The following is a 13980-nucleotide window of genomic DNA, read 5'->3' on the forward strand; positions in this document are numbered from 1 at the left end:
CCAGCTGAATGTGTTCACTGAATAAGTCGTACTCCAGTACACATCTGTGCTGGTTCTACAGTTGATTTTGACTGTTTCTCCTGGTTGAGCTGCTGTCGTTGAGGGACTCTGAGTGACGATGATCTGTCCTCTACTCTCTGAAACACAACAAGAAGAAAATCAACTCAAAACTTTGACAATATACTTGAGGAAATGAATTGATATCAAACTTGTGCTCCACAAACCTTGAGCAAACGCTGTGAGAGTCCAGATGAAGATGATGATGAAGGTCATGTTGATGAAGATTGTTGTGTGTGTCAGTGATGAAGTGTTAAACTCACAGCACTATAAACACTCTCAGAGCACTCAAGCATCTGATCAATATGCAAACACACTCCAGATCATTTACCTGAACACAGTCGCTCATTAACAGACACACAATTACTGAAACTGCTGATTTTGTTTCATAATATTTCATATTCTAATAGCCAAGCTGTTTTAAATTATATCAGATCATTCACTTCTGAATAAAGACCAACTTTAGTATATGATCCTGACTCTCTCCTGTGAGACACTGAGAATATTTTTGGCTGTAGATGAATAGAAATAACTGTTAATTCCTGTATTTTATATTCATGGATGTTCCTGCAGGTTTTTACAGACATGAGGATCATCACATGTGTCTCTCAATCACTGAATCAACTGAGTTTGTGTCATGTCACACATCATATACAGTAAAATGTTATTATTTTCCATAAATTCAGGTTGTGCTTTACTAATAATGCAGACTGCATAAAGCAGATGAAGTAAAGTAAGGTAGTTTGTGCTGTGAGTGGATGTGTTTGTTGGAGACTCAGTTGATGTGTGTTTGTTCAGTTAGTGAAGCGTTCAGGAGGTTTTTGTTCAGCTGCTCTATTAGTTTGTATCACTGTGGGTCACTTTCGGCAGCGGCACCAAACTGGATGTTGGCAGTAAGTAAATCATCATTTAATATTATTAATACAACAACTGACTGTTAAACACTTTGCTGCTCTATAGAAAGGATACACTTTCCCATTTATTTATATATTTTAATTTTATTTTTAGTTGGCAGTGAATGTTTGGCAGTCAGCATTGTAAAGATGATTTCATTGTCGTGGCATCTTTGTTTTCATCCAGTGAACTAAAATCATTTCTGTTATTTCTTAATAACTTGATTTTATGGCTTTTCAGAGCTTCAGCTCGTTTTCCTTCATTGATAATTAAATTCTAAATGTTAAAAAGCTGCACTGAAATCAAATGAACATTAGTGTGTCATTTTGGCACGACTTCGATTTTACTTGAAAATTTAAGACAGTAATTAAACAAAAATTTTCAGATTAGTTTGTTGATTTTTAAGCAAAGTCTGCAGATATTGTGGTTGCTTAGTTGTATTTTTGTTAATATTTGAGAGGTTAATAATTTATAGTAGACATGCGAGACAAAAGTTATATTTTATATTTTTTAAAACAGACTTTTGTACCCAATCTTCTCATGCTGCCATCAAAAATAGTAATGAATTCCAGCAGTTATGTTTATTCACATCTGGGACCATCATTTATAAAATGTGTGCACGCTCAGATTTGATCTTAGAGTGTGTGTACGCTTAAATCCAAGCCAACGCTCATATTTGAGAATAAAACAATAAAAAGTGCTTATCATCACGTCAGGGCCTGAGCAGACGTACACACTTTTTCTTGTTCGAGTAAACTGCAGGTTTTTGGAAATGTAAGCTGTTCTTGCAGCTCGTTGTTCTAAATTAAAGAATTTGGATGATGACTGGTGATCTTTTACATGTTAATGACATTAATTAGCAGTCGTTTACAAGCAGAGAGCTGAAGCCATTCATTTGCCCGCAAGCTCAAGATCATTTGCGATTCATAGATTTCAGATCTGAAAGAGATGCGTACGTGTGTTTTCAGTTCATTTTATGAATCACCCGTCTGCATATTTGAGAGATGATCGTAAGATTAATTTAAAGATGGTTTCTGCACAACATTTTATAAATGAGGTCCCTGATCTGTGACGCTTTTAATAAAAGTGACTAACATTGAAGTTGATAATGAAAATGTCTCTTTAAATCAATATAATTAAACTTAATAATTACTTAATTAATAACTTTCGTTCCTTTGCTGATCACAGGCTGTGTAAAAATTAATTCAGATGAATAATAAAACTATCACTGTATTAATTGTTCATTTATTTTTCTGAACCTGAAAAGAGAGAAATGCTTTCTTCTTGACTGAGTTGAGTGTTGTGTGTTTGTCAGGCGTCACTCGTCCTAAAGTAAGCGTCCTGCCGCCCTCCAGTGCAGAGATCTCCTCAAAGAAGACAGCGACACTGGTGTGTGTGGCCAGCAAGGGCTTCCCGTCAGACTGGAGCCTGAGCTGGAAGCTGAACGGGAACAGCAGGTCTCAGGAGAGCAGCGCTGGGCTCCTGGAGAAGGACGGTCTGTACAGCTGGAGCAGCAGCCTGACTCTCTCTGAGCAGGAGTGGATGGAGAGCGTCTCAGTGAGCTGTGAGGCCACACGGAGCGGCCAGCCTGCGCTCACTGGACACGTGACGAGACAGCAGTGTTCAGAGTAGATCTGCTGCTCTTCTCACTCATGTCTCACATGGAGACTAACAGCACATGAGCGACTCCTTCATTCTCCACATCCAGCTTCAGTCGCTCTCATCTGCAGCTGCTCTGCTTTGTGTGCTTCATACAAGACTATATGTGTGCTTTATCATTCATTCTGTGATGGTTTCATTAAAATTAAAATTCAATAAATAAAATAGTAACTTTATCTATTTGCAATCTTGTGTGTCATTTTTATTTCAGTTCTTTAATTTTATAAATAAATGTTGTTCAGTGGAGCATGAAAACACCTGCAGATTCATAACGGAACAAGTACATGCAGCCAAATGATGAACCTCACAGATATAATGATAGATAAATGTCATTGTTTTGAAGATAAACAAGCATGACACACATATTATTCATCTCTCAGTGTTTTGATGTTTAATAGTAGTTATCTGAAGTGTTTCTGGTATTACAGGAATGTCAATCTCTGAGGATGATGAAGATCTGCTCTGTTCTGAGAGGAACACAGTCACTTCATCCTGATGATGCAAATATGAGTTTAACTCTTTCAACATTTAACTCTTTATTCTGTGAATCGAGTCAGTTTGACTAACAGAGAGACAAGGTTTGCTCAGATTCATCAGTTCACAGATTGATCAGATCATGTTATCATCAGATAACGGTTTGTACTTTCTCATAGTTTTGTGGAGGAGTTTAACAAAAGTTAATTAAAGTTCAGTTAAAACTGTACAGAATCACTCATAGTGTTGTTTTTGGCGGCCTTTTTTAATTTTAGTTTTAGTCTAGTCTTTGTGTGAAGCTGTCATTTTAGTTTTTATTAGTTTTAGTCACATTCATACTCTTTTTAGTCTAGTCAAGTTTCAGTCAACTAAAAGTCTGAGCATTTTAGTCAGAATTATCCATGACTATTTTCGTCTAGTTTTAGTCAATGAAAATTGCATTTTAGTCTCTTTTTAGTAAGACAATTCTATTTAACCCAGTCAATATAGTATAAGTACCAAGTAGCAGGGGCGCCGTAAGGGGGGGGGGCGGGGGGGGGGGGGGGGGGGGGGGGTTTAGGACGATTCTAAGGGCCCGACGATGGGGGGGGGGTACTCGACGGTGTTTAGTAAGGACATATTTTAATTATTTACTAAAAAACTAGTGTTTTCTGTGTCAGTGTCGCAAAGATGAAGATGATCCTGACTCGCCATCTCCTCATTAGACACGTCTTTAGAGAAAAGTGCATCTTCACTTCACAGCTATATTTATCATGTCTGTGAGGCATGTATTCGCTGACTTTCGGTTCATTTTTGTGAAGTGCTCCTGTTCTAGACGAGACGGCGCATCATTGTTTTATCTTTATTTTATAAAATTATTTTATATATTTTATAAAAAGTTTTGTTGATATTGCGAGTGCACACAAATAAAAGTAGACCCTTTACAGTTCCAAATGATGCATTACTCTTACTTTTATGAGCAAAAATTACGGTGTAAATTGTTTGCAAAAATTACGGTGTAAAAAGAAATGCAACTGATTGCGCCGGCGCCTCCATGTCCTGCGCTTTAGCTTCCACTCTCCGCACAAACTACTGATGCAGCGCACATTTATCTAGGTCTAATGTTTAAACATTGTTATATGCTTGAACTGTTTTAGTATATCTATAGATTTTATTTTAGGCAAGTCGTGATGATTTGAGAAGGCTAAATCGATCAAACATGGACTTTAAGAAAGAAAAAAAACTTATTTAACGAACAAAAAAATGCTCCAAACGTTTTTCTAAATTAACTTAATAATAATAAAAATAAAAAAAAACGAAATATAATCACTTTGCCATTACATACAAAACTGAACTATTTTAATAGCTGAAACAGTATAATCTGATTTGGGAGAAGGGGAAAAAGACGGTCTCGGGGCGGACTCGGGCTGATAATTCTGTCAAGCTCTCGTATTGTTACCTTTTAGACTCAAGAATACATCCATTCCAGACACAGAAGACGCTCTGATTTGAATTTACAACATTTATTTTACCAACCAAACATGTTTGAAGTACACACACATCTCCCAAAGACGAACCCCGGCTGGCTGACTTTGTTGTCGTCTTCTAAATAATGCTGCGAGACGGGCCTGATGCAGCCCCTCAAGAGAGACACAGGAAACAGAAATACTGCAAAATACAGGTCCTTTTCAAAAAATTAGCATATTGTGATAAAGTTCATTATTTTCTGTAATGCACTGATAAACATTAGACTTTCATATATTTTAGATTCATTACAACACAACTGAAGTAGTTCAAGCCTTTTATTGTTTTAATATTGATGATTTTGGCATACAGCTCATGAAAACCCAAAATTCCTATCTCAAAAAATTAGCATATTTCATCCGACCAATAAAAGAAAAGTGTTTTTAATACAAAAAAAAAGTCAACCTTCAAATAATTATGTTCAGTTATGCACTCAATACTTGGTCGGGAATCCTTTTGCAGAAATGACTGCTTCAATGCGGCGTGGCATGGAGGCAATCAGCCTGTGGCACTGCTGAGGTGTTATGGAGGCCCAGGATGCTTCGATAGCGGCCTTAAGCTCATCCAGAGTGTTGGGTCTTGCGTCTCTCAACTTTCTCTTCACAATATCCCACAGATTCTCTATGGGGTTCAGGTCAGGAGAGTTGGCAGGCCAATTGAGCACAGTAATACCATGGTCAGTAAACCATTTACCAGTGGTTTTGGCACTGTGAGCAGGTGCCAGGTCGTGCTGAAAAATGAAATCTTCATCTCCATAAAGCTTTTCAGCAGATGGAAGCATGAAGTGCTCCAAAATCTCCTGATAGCTAGCTGCATTGACCCTGCCCTTGATAAAACACAGTGGACCAACACCAGCAGCTGACATGGCACCCCAGACCATCACTGACTGTGGGTACTTGACACTGGACTTTAGGCATTTTGGCATTTCCCTCTCCCCAGTCTTCCTCCAGACTCTGGCACCTTGATTTCCGAATGACATACAAAATTTGCTTTCATCCGAAAAAAGTACTTTGGACCACTGAGCAACAGTCCAGTGCTGCTTCTCTGTAGCCCAGGTCAGGCGCTTCTGCCGCTGTTTCTGGTTCAAAAGTGGCTTGACCTGGGGAATACGGCACCTGTAGCCCATTTCCTGCACACGCCTGTACACGGTGGCTCTGGATGTTTCTACTCCAGACTCAGTCCACTGCTTCCGCAGGTCCCCCAAGGTCTGGAATCGGTCCTTCTCCACAATCTTCCTCAGGGTCCGGTCACCTCTTCTCGTTGTGTTGCGTTTTCTGCCACACTTTTTCCTTCCCACAGACTTCCCACTGAGGTGCCTTGATACAGCACTCTGGGAACAGCCTATTCGTTCAGAAATTTCTTTCTGTGTCTTACCCTCTTGCTTGAGGGTGTCAATGATGGCCTTCTGGACAGCAGTCAGGTCGGCAGTCTTACCCATGATTGCGGTTTTGAGTAATGAACCAGGCTGGGAGTTTTTAAAAGCCTCAGGAATCTTTTGCAGGTGTTTAGAGTTAATTAGTTGATTCAGATGATTAGGTTAATAGCTCGTTTAGAGAACCTTTTCATCATATGCTAATTTTTTGAGATAGGAATTTTGGGTTTTCATGAGCTGTATGCCAAAATCTTCAATATTAAAACAATAAAAGGCTTGAACTACTTCAGTTGTGTTGTAATGAATCTAAAATATATGAAAGTCTAATGTTTATCAGTACATTACAGAAAATAATGAACTTTATCACAATATGCTAATTTTTTTAAAAGGACCTGTAATAATAATAACACGACTAAACAAGACAAAATAACGTTATAACATTTCGCTTCGTCTCGTTTTGGTCAACGAAAATGAAGAGACATTTTAGCATAGTTTTTATTTTGTAAACCACATTTAGTCTCATTTTTATTGCATATACATATTTAATTATAGTCATCGTCACATGAGCAGCATTTACCTTGCGTCTCGTCTCGTTTTCGTCACGTGATAAAGGTTCGTTGACAACGATATTTAGTCATAATTTTCGTTGACGAAAGCAACACTAATCACTCATATTGGCAGAGGTCAGAGGTCAGAGGTCAAGCTGGAGCGGTGGTAGGGCTTGTATCTGAAGGCTCTGTAAACACAATCATGAATTTTACACAATAAATGGTCATTTAGTGAATCTGCAAGGCCTCTAGCATCACACCTCTGTCTCTAGTTACACATTTCTGTGTCTTTATTGCCTCTTCATTTGAGTTTTTCTCAGTGTGTTTTGAAAATGAACGTCTGTTATTAACAAAAAGTGATACAAACTGAAATCAGTCAGATCTCATTTGTGTCTCAGATTCAATTAGTCCAGTTTTAACACATTTTTATTCGCCGTACATAAATTATGAATCTGAGGAAATAATACAACAAAAAATTCCAACGTGTGAGAGAAGAAAAAGACAAAAATAATAATCAAAGACCAACACAGATATGTCTGTGTGTTTGTGGGTCTGATACAGACTCTGATGGTCTTTTGATCTAGTTGTTTCTCTTGACTAATGCTTTGATCTCTGTGATTATTAAGAGCAATGGATTACTTTATGATTGTATTTCAGATGAATGTGTGACGATGTTGTTTCAGATCCTCCTCTGAGCAGCTGCAGGATCAGTTCAGTCTCTGTGACTCTGACTGACAGAGGTTTTTGTACGACTCTTTATCACTGTGTGAACACAACATCACCCACACATTTATTTCCAGAATCTGTTCTACAATGAAAACTCTGACAGTAATAATGTCCAGCATCTTCAGTCTGGACTCCACTGATGGTCAGAGAGAAATCACTGTTAGATCCACTGCCACTGAATCTAGATGGAGTTCCTGACTGGAGGCTTTTTGCATAACGAATCAGGAGTTTAGGAGCTTCTCCAGGTTTCTGTGAGTACCAGAAGAAAGCATCATCCCCATCATTATATCTGAACACATCTGTGCTGGTTTTACAGCTGATTTTGACTGTTTCTCCTGGTCGAGCTGCTGTCGTTGAGGGACTCTGAGTGACGCTGATCTGTCCTCTACTCTCTGAAACACAACAAGAAGAAAATCAACTCAAAACTTTGACAATATACTTGAAGAAATGAATTGATATCAAACTTGTGCTCCACAAACCTTGAGCAAACGCTGTGAGAGTCCAGATGAAGATGATGATGAAGGTCATGTTGATGAAGATTGTTGTGTGTGTCAGTGATGAAGTGTTAAACTCACAGCACTATAAACACTCTCAGAGCACTCAAGCATCTGATCAATATGCAAACACACTCCACATCATTTACCTGAACACAGCAGAAACACAGTTTAATAAATTAGTTTTAATTTATTATAGTTTATTATTATAAATTAAATTTTTGTTGTTGTTGTTGTGCTTATTTGTTAAACTTGCTATATAATTGAGCTCTATGTATTTGTAATTAGTTTTAAGTTGTAATTAACTTAAAATTATAACTTAAAAAAGTAAAAAGTGATTAGTAAAAAGTATGTTTGCAACAACTGAATGTTTAAATCTATCTTGAATTTGTTTTATTTAACAGTAATTACATGAAATTGAAAAGTAATAACACTAGAATACAGAGTTGTTTTGTGTATATAAGGTTTGGGGGGGGGCCTTGCAGCAATGATTCGGAGGGGAGGGGGTCCTTGGAGTAAAACAAGGTTACGAATCACTGCCCTAGTCCGAACGTTCATTGCTGTTTCTCTCTCTCTCTCTCTCTCACACACACACACACACACACACACACACACGCACACACACACTCATGTTGGTTTTTGTGGTTTATGGGGACTCTCCATAGGCGTAATGGTTTTTATACTGAACAAACTGTGTGTGCTATTGCCCTACACCAACCCTACACCTAAACTTAGCCCTCACAGGAGACTTTGTGCATTTTTAGATTTTCAAAAAAACACCATTTAGTATGTTTTGTAAGCCTTTTGAATTACGGGGACATAGGCCGTGTCCTCATAAACCACCTTCATATTGTAATACCTCTGTCATACCCATGTCATTATACAAATTTGTGTCCTCATAAACCACATAACCACATAAACACACACACACACACACACACACACACACACACAATCTAGAATAGTTTTGTTGTTTCAGGTTTCTAGATTCTAGGCTTGTTTATCATTATATCAAGTCAAGTCAAGTCAGCTTTATTGTCAATTCTTCCACATGTACAGCACATACATACAGAGAATTGAAATTGCATTACTCTCAGACCCTTGGTGCATACAGTTAACATTAAACACGTTCAGATACAGATAAATACAGTTTAAACATATGTACATACAACTATACAAATGAGGATATTGTAGAAAAAAATAAGAATTAGATTGATAAAGTGGCATAAGGCGCATGGCAGATAGAGTGCAAAACCAGTTAAATAGAAACAACACTGTGTAGATATATTTGTAGTGCAAAAGAGCTTATCAGTCTGAGGACATTGTAGAAAATAAAAAAAGAGAGATAGATAAAGTGCATAAGGCACATGGCAGAATAGATGGAGTGCAAACCAGTTCAATGTACAAAAACAAAACTGTGCAGATTTGTTTTGTTATGAGTGTAGTGCAAGAAGAGCTTATCAGTCTGTTAAAGTGACAAGTTCGGATAGCTTTTTGTCAGACTATCCGAAGAGGTAATTTGCAGTCAATGTTGGATAAGTAGTGATCAGCCAATGCTGCACAAGTGACAGGTGCCGGTCACAGTTTGTTGGTCGGTGGGGGAGGGGGGGATGTCACAGAGTCAGAGTTCCTAGTGTGTTGCTGTGTTAAATGGGGGTGAAAGAGGGGAGGGGAGGGGGGGCAAGGACGGGAGGGAGTTCAGCTTCCTGACAGCCTGATGTATGAAGCTGTCCTTCAGTCTGCTGGTCCTCGCCTGGAGACTCCGCAGTCTCCTCCCTGATGGCAGCAGTCTGAAGAAGCTGTGTGTCGGGTGGGTGGGATCGCCTGCAATGCGGAGGGCTTTGCGGGTGAGACGGGTGCTGTAGATGTCCTGGAGGGAGGGGAGAGAGACACCAATGATCTTCTCAGCTGCTCTCATATATGTCATATTATACAATTTTGCATTCTGCTCTTTTTATGTAGATTTTAAGTATTTTAGTTCATATAATACATTTACTCACCATGAGTTTTGTGATGTTATTTGCCATAAATGTGATATTGTATATATTGACTGCTGTAATACTGAGACAGTAGCGGCTGTTTGTAGTAGTGTATGTAATTATTTTTGTGTCAATAAAAATGAACATAACTTTATAAAAATGAACATAACTTTATAAAAACAAACGTAACTTGTCCAGAAACGATAAAAAAATATGCCATTACAAAAGAAGAAAAACACAATGAAAATGAAAACAATTAACTCAGTCGCACAAATGTAACATGCTCTTCAAATAGGCTTAATTCTTTGTTAATGATTTTCATAGATTCGTTTTCGCAAATCGTGGATTCTGAATGTGTTGCTACAGATTTCGCTTACGCTTTCTGTAAGTACCAGGCTAATTGATACTTTCCCCTATCAACACTATAATATACAGAATTGCTGGTTTTACAGCTGATTTTGACTGTTTCTCCTGGTTGAGCTGCTATCGTTGAGGGACTCTGAGTGACGCTGATCTGTCCTCTACTCTCTGAAACACACAAGAAGAAAATCATCAGAAGACATTAATGATCTCTGCCAAAAGAAGCTGATGTAATGTATTGACTGCAGTTAACGTGAGTCTGAGCGTTGAGGAGCAGCAGCAGAGAGCAGATGATCAGAGCGAGTGTCCTCATCTTTGCTGGGAATGAGTGAGAACTGAAGGACAGTGATGTTGATTTACAGTCTGACTGACAGACGCTCTGATATTGTGCTCAATCACAGGGGTGGGACACAAATTCAAAGCCGTTTCCTCTCAAATGTGTCACAGTCACTTACAGGAGAACAGAAATGACAAATATTACAATTAAAGACATTTTCTCTCATCAAACACTCATCTGATATTAGTTTATATCTCTGTGATTCACTCTCAGCAGCAGAAAACTGGATAAATCCTCAAATAATCACTTTAAAAATAACTGTGACTTTATTGTAACTTTCTATCTTACAAAAAGTATAAAGTTTATCTCATGGTTATATAATTTTACTCTGCAGTGGAAACAGGATTGCATTTGCTGTTTCTTTTGACTCTTCTTTGTCTTTTTCAGTGATCTGTCATCTGCTCTGCTTTTTGCATTTCATACCAGACTGCTGTGTGCTTCATCATTCAGTCTTCATATTATTAAAATTCAATAAATAAGTTTTAACTATCTGAATATGTTTTTGTTTTGCAGGCCTTTCATTGGATCAGGGCTTAAAGGGATACTCCACCCCAAAATGAAAATTTTGTCAATAATCACTTATCCCCATGTCTTTCCAAACCTGTAAAAGCTTTGTTCGTCTTCGAAAACAAAATTTAAGATATTTTAGATGAAAACCGGGGGGCTTGTGACTGTCCCATTGACTGCCAAGTAACTCTCACTGTCAAGGCACAGAAAAGTATGAGAAACATTGTCAGAATAGTCCATCTGTCATCAGTGGCTCAAACATAACGTTATGAAGCGACGGGAATACTTTTTGTATGGAAATAAAACAAAAATAATGACTTTATTCAACAATTCGACACCGTAACGTCACCGCAGAGCCATTTTGGAGAGTATCACTGCACGCACAATGTGTACACTCTTCCGTGTCAGCCGCGACTATGGAAGCAGAATAATGACAATAGTTTTTGAAACATAAAGCATGCTGAATTCCACAAATCGAAAAAAAAGAGATGCATTGCTATTAACAGTGCTTGCATTTGAATGCCTTGTATTTCCAGGACTGGCATTTTTAGGTCCTGAAATTGAACATAGTTGTTTATTTAAGCTGTGAATATTTCAATTCAAAATATTTCACACACGTTTTCATAATTCAAAATTCAATAATTCATATTGACCTTACAGAATTCACTTCCAAAATATTCAGTCTGTTTAAAAATACGATGTATAATATTCGAAAAATCATAATATTCGCAAATTTTGGTCATTTTATTTCACTTTCCAAATTCGCTGTCACAAATTCAGCGGTGCACATCCGGGACCAGAAGGAATAGCTAATGCTTGACTAATGCTTTTACCTCTGTTATTATTAAGAGTGAAGGATTCATTTATATGATTTTATTTCAGATGAATGTGTGACAATGTTGTTTCACATCCTCCTCTGAGCAGCTGCAGGATCAGTTCAGTCTCTGTGACTCTGACTGACAGAGGTTATTGTACGACTCTTTATCACTGTGTGAACACACAGCTACTAGGACAGTGTACTCCCATACAGTAATAATGTCCAGCATCTTCAGTCTGGACTCCACTGATGGTCAGAGAGAAATCACTCTTAGATCCACTGCCACTGAATCTAGATGGAGTTCCTGACTGGAGGGTGTTAGCATTATAAATCAGGAGTTTAGGAGCTTCTCCAGGTTTCTGTAAGTACCAGGATAGAGGCTGATAACCCCAACTCTGGTAAACTTCAGGGCTGGTTTTACAGGACATAGTAACTGTGTCTCCTGGTTGAACAGGTTTCACTGCAGGCGTCTGAGTGACTGTCACAGCTGCTGATTCTACATCAAGAAAAATGAAGAAACATTCAGAATTCAGTATTTGTTGAAGGACAGTATTTCTAGCACAGATGATCAGTTAGAATAGAGTGTGTTTATTTCTTCACCTGTGAAACAGCAGCTAGTGAAGATCCAGATGAAGATGGTGATGAAGCTCATGGTTGCTGTTGGTTCAGATTCTCAGAGTTCAAACTCACAGAGTTATAAAATCTCCTGAAGCTTGTGCTGCAATGCAAATCATCTCTATGTAAATCTGTGTACGGGTTACAGCAGATGATGCTCGTGAGACATAGCAGTGTTTAGGATCTTTTCTTATGTAATGACTCAAAAACATTGACTCAAACGTCTGAAGCTTCAGGTTTTTTTAATGATTTAAATGGCAGTTGCATCACGAAGTCAGTGTCAATGAGAAGGTCATTCCAGAGGTCACAGGTCATCAAAACTTGTTAAAATCACTTTAATCATTAAAATGCATTTACAAATTATTTTGGAAAATCAAGATGTCTAATGAAAACATGAAATGAAAATTGAAAAGAAAAGAAATTTGAGGCACTATACATACATTATGAATTACGTAAGAAAATTTAAAAATACTTTATTTATTCATAATAAATAAGTACTTTTTAATTTACTTAATTCACAATGTATGTATAATGCCACAATCATTCTATTTTTAAATAAAAGTTTTCAATAAAATGAGCAAAAGTCAAGCTTTGATACCAAACAGGACCACAGGGAGATGCCAAAGACCTCCTGCCTTGACCTGACTGTACTACTCTACAGATCATTCAGAATCACTAAACCTTTGATCACCGTATGATCTAAAACACCTTCAGCCAGCATCACTCTTGCTTTTAAGCCAAATACATGCTGAAACTAATAATTTAATGACATCTGGACACAAGTCATTATTCTCTCCTCAGTCTCTGATGAAATCGTCTGTTTTCTCTTCATTAGCACTGGTTTGAACTTACTGTTTGAATTTGGTTACTGGATCCTTGGACTTTCCAGGAGTTTACTGGTTTCAAATCTGCTGCTTTTAATTTTTAAGGTATTGTTTTCGTTAGTACTGATTCAAATTAGTAATAAATAATCAATTATTATTCTAATACTCTGCATACCACTAGAATGATAAATAGAATACATTTTTATTAACTTTTATTTATATTTGTTTAGAATGAATCACTAATGTTCATACATTTAAAGACATTTAGAGATGATCAGGCTGTTTTTGTGAAGGTCACTTTAGTCCAATAAACCATCACCGATGTTGAGAAGAGCTGATCAGTGTGTATGTGAGTGTGTGTGTGTGTGTGTGTGTGTGTGTGTGTGTGTGTGCACCTGGTATTTATCACGTCCTGGGGACCAAATGTCCCCACAAGGATAGTAATACCAGTAAATCTTAATCTTGTGGGGACATTTTTTGGTCCCCATGAGGAAACAAGCTTATAAATCATACAGCATAAAGTTTTTTGAAAATCTAAAAATGCAGCATGTTTCCTGTGAGGGCTAAGTTTAGGTGTAGGGTTGGTGTAGGGCAATAGCACATACAGATTGTACAGTATAAAAACCATTACGCCTATGGGATGTCCCCATAAAACATGGAAACCCAACATGTGTGTGTGAGTGTGAGTGTGAGTGTGAGTGTGTGTGTGTGTGTTGTTCTCTCTTTCTCTGCTGGAGTTTGTGTTTATTTGAGTGTGACGGAGGTTTTTGTACGACGCTTTCACTAGAATGAAGCACTGTGGTACACTTTTGGT

The 13980-nt window shown here is 37.8% G+C and overlaps 1 long non-coding RNA gene and 2 gene segments (V, D, J or C); 1 reads left to right on the forward strand and 2 right to left on the reverse strand.

The window, feature by feature from the left end:
* Window positions 1-813: 813 nt before the first annotated feature.
* On the forward strand, window positions 814-6748 carry LOC306865096. Its single transcript, XR_013783838.1, has 3 exons — window positions 814-950; window positions 2267-3327; window positions 6641-6748. It is a non-coding gene; the product is annotated as an uncharacterized lncRNA (long non-coding RNA).
* On the reverse strand, window positions 2794-7805 carry LOC306865095 (Ig kappa chain V region S211-like). The segment is given in 3 exons: window positions 7713-7805; window positions 6629-7625; window positions 2794-3321 (listed from the first exon to the last, which is right to left on the reverse strand).
* A 2384-nt stretch (window positions 7806-10189) lies between these two features.
* On the reverse strand, window positions 10190-12379 carry LOC306865328 (Ig kappa chain V region K29-213-like). The segment is given in 3 exons: window positions 12328-12379; window positions 11931-12223; window positions 10190-10234 (listed from the first exon to the last, which is right to left on the reverse strand).
* Between the last annotated feature and the right edge of the window lie 1601 nt (window positions 12380-13980).

The sequence above is a fragment of the Barbus barbus genome (assembly GCF_936440315.1).
Source record: "Barbus barbus genome assembly, chromosome: 46".
Classification (NCBI taxonomy): Eukaryota; Metazoa; Chordata; class Actinopteri; order Cypriniformes; family Cyprinidae; genus Barbus; species Barbus barbus.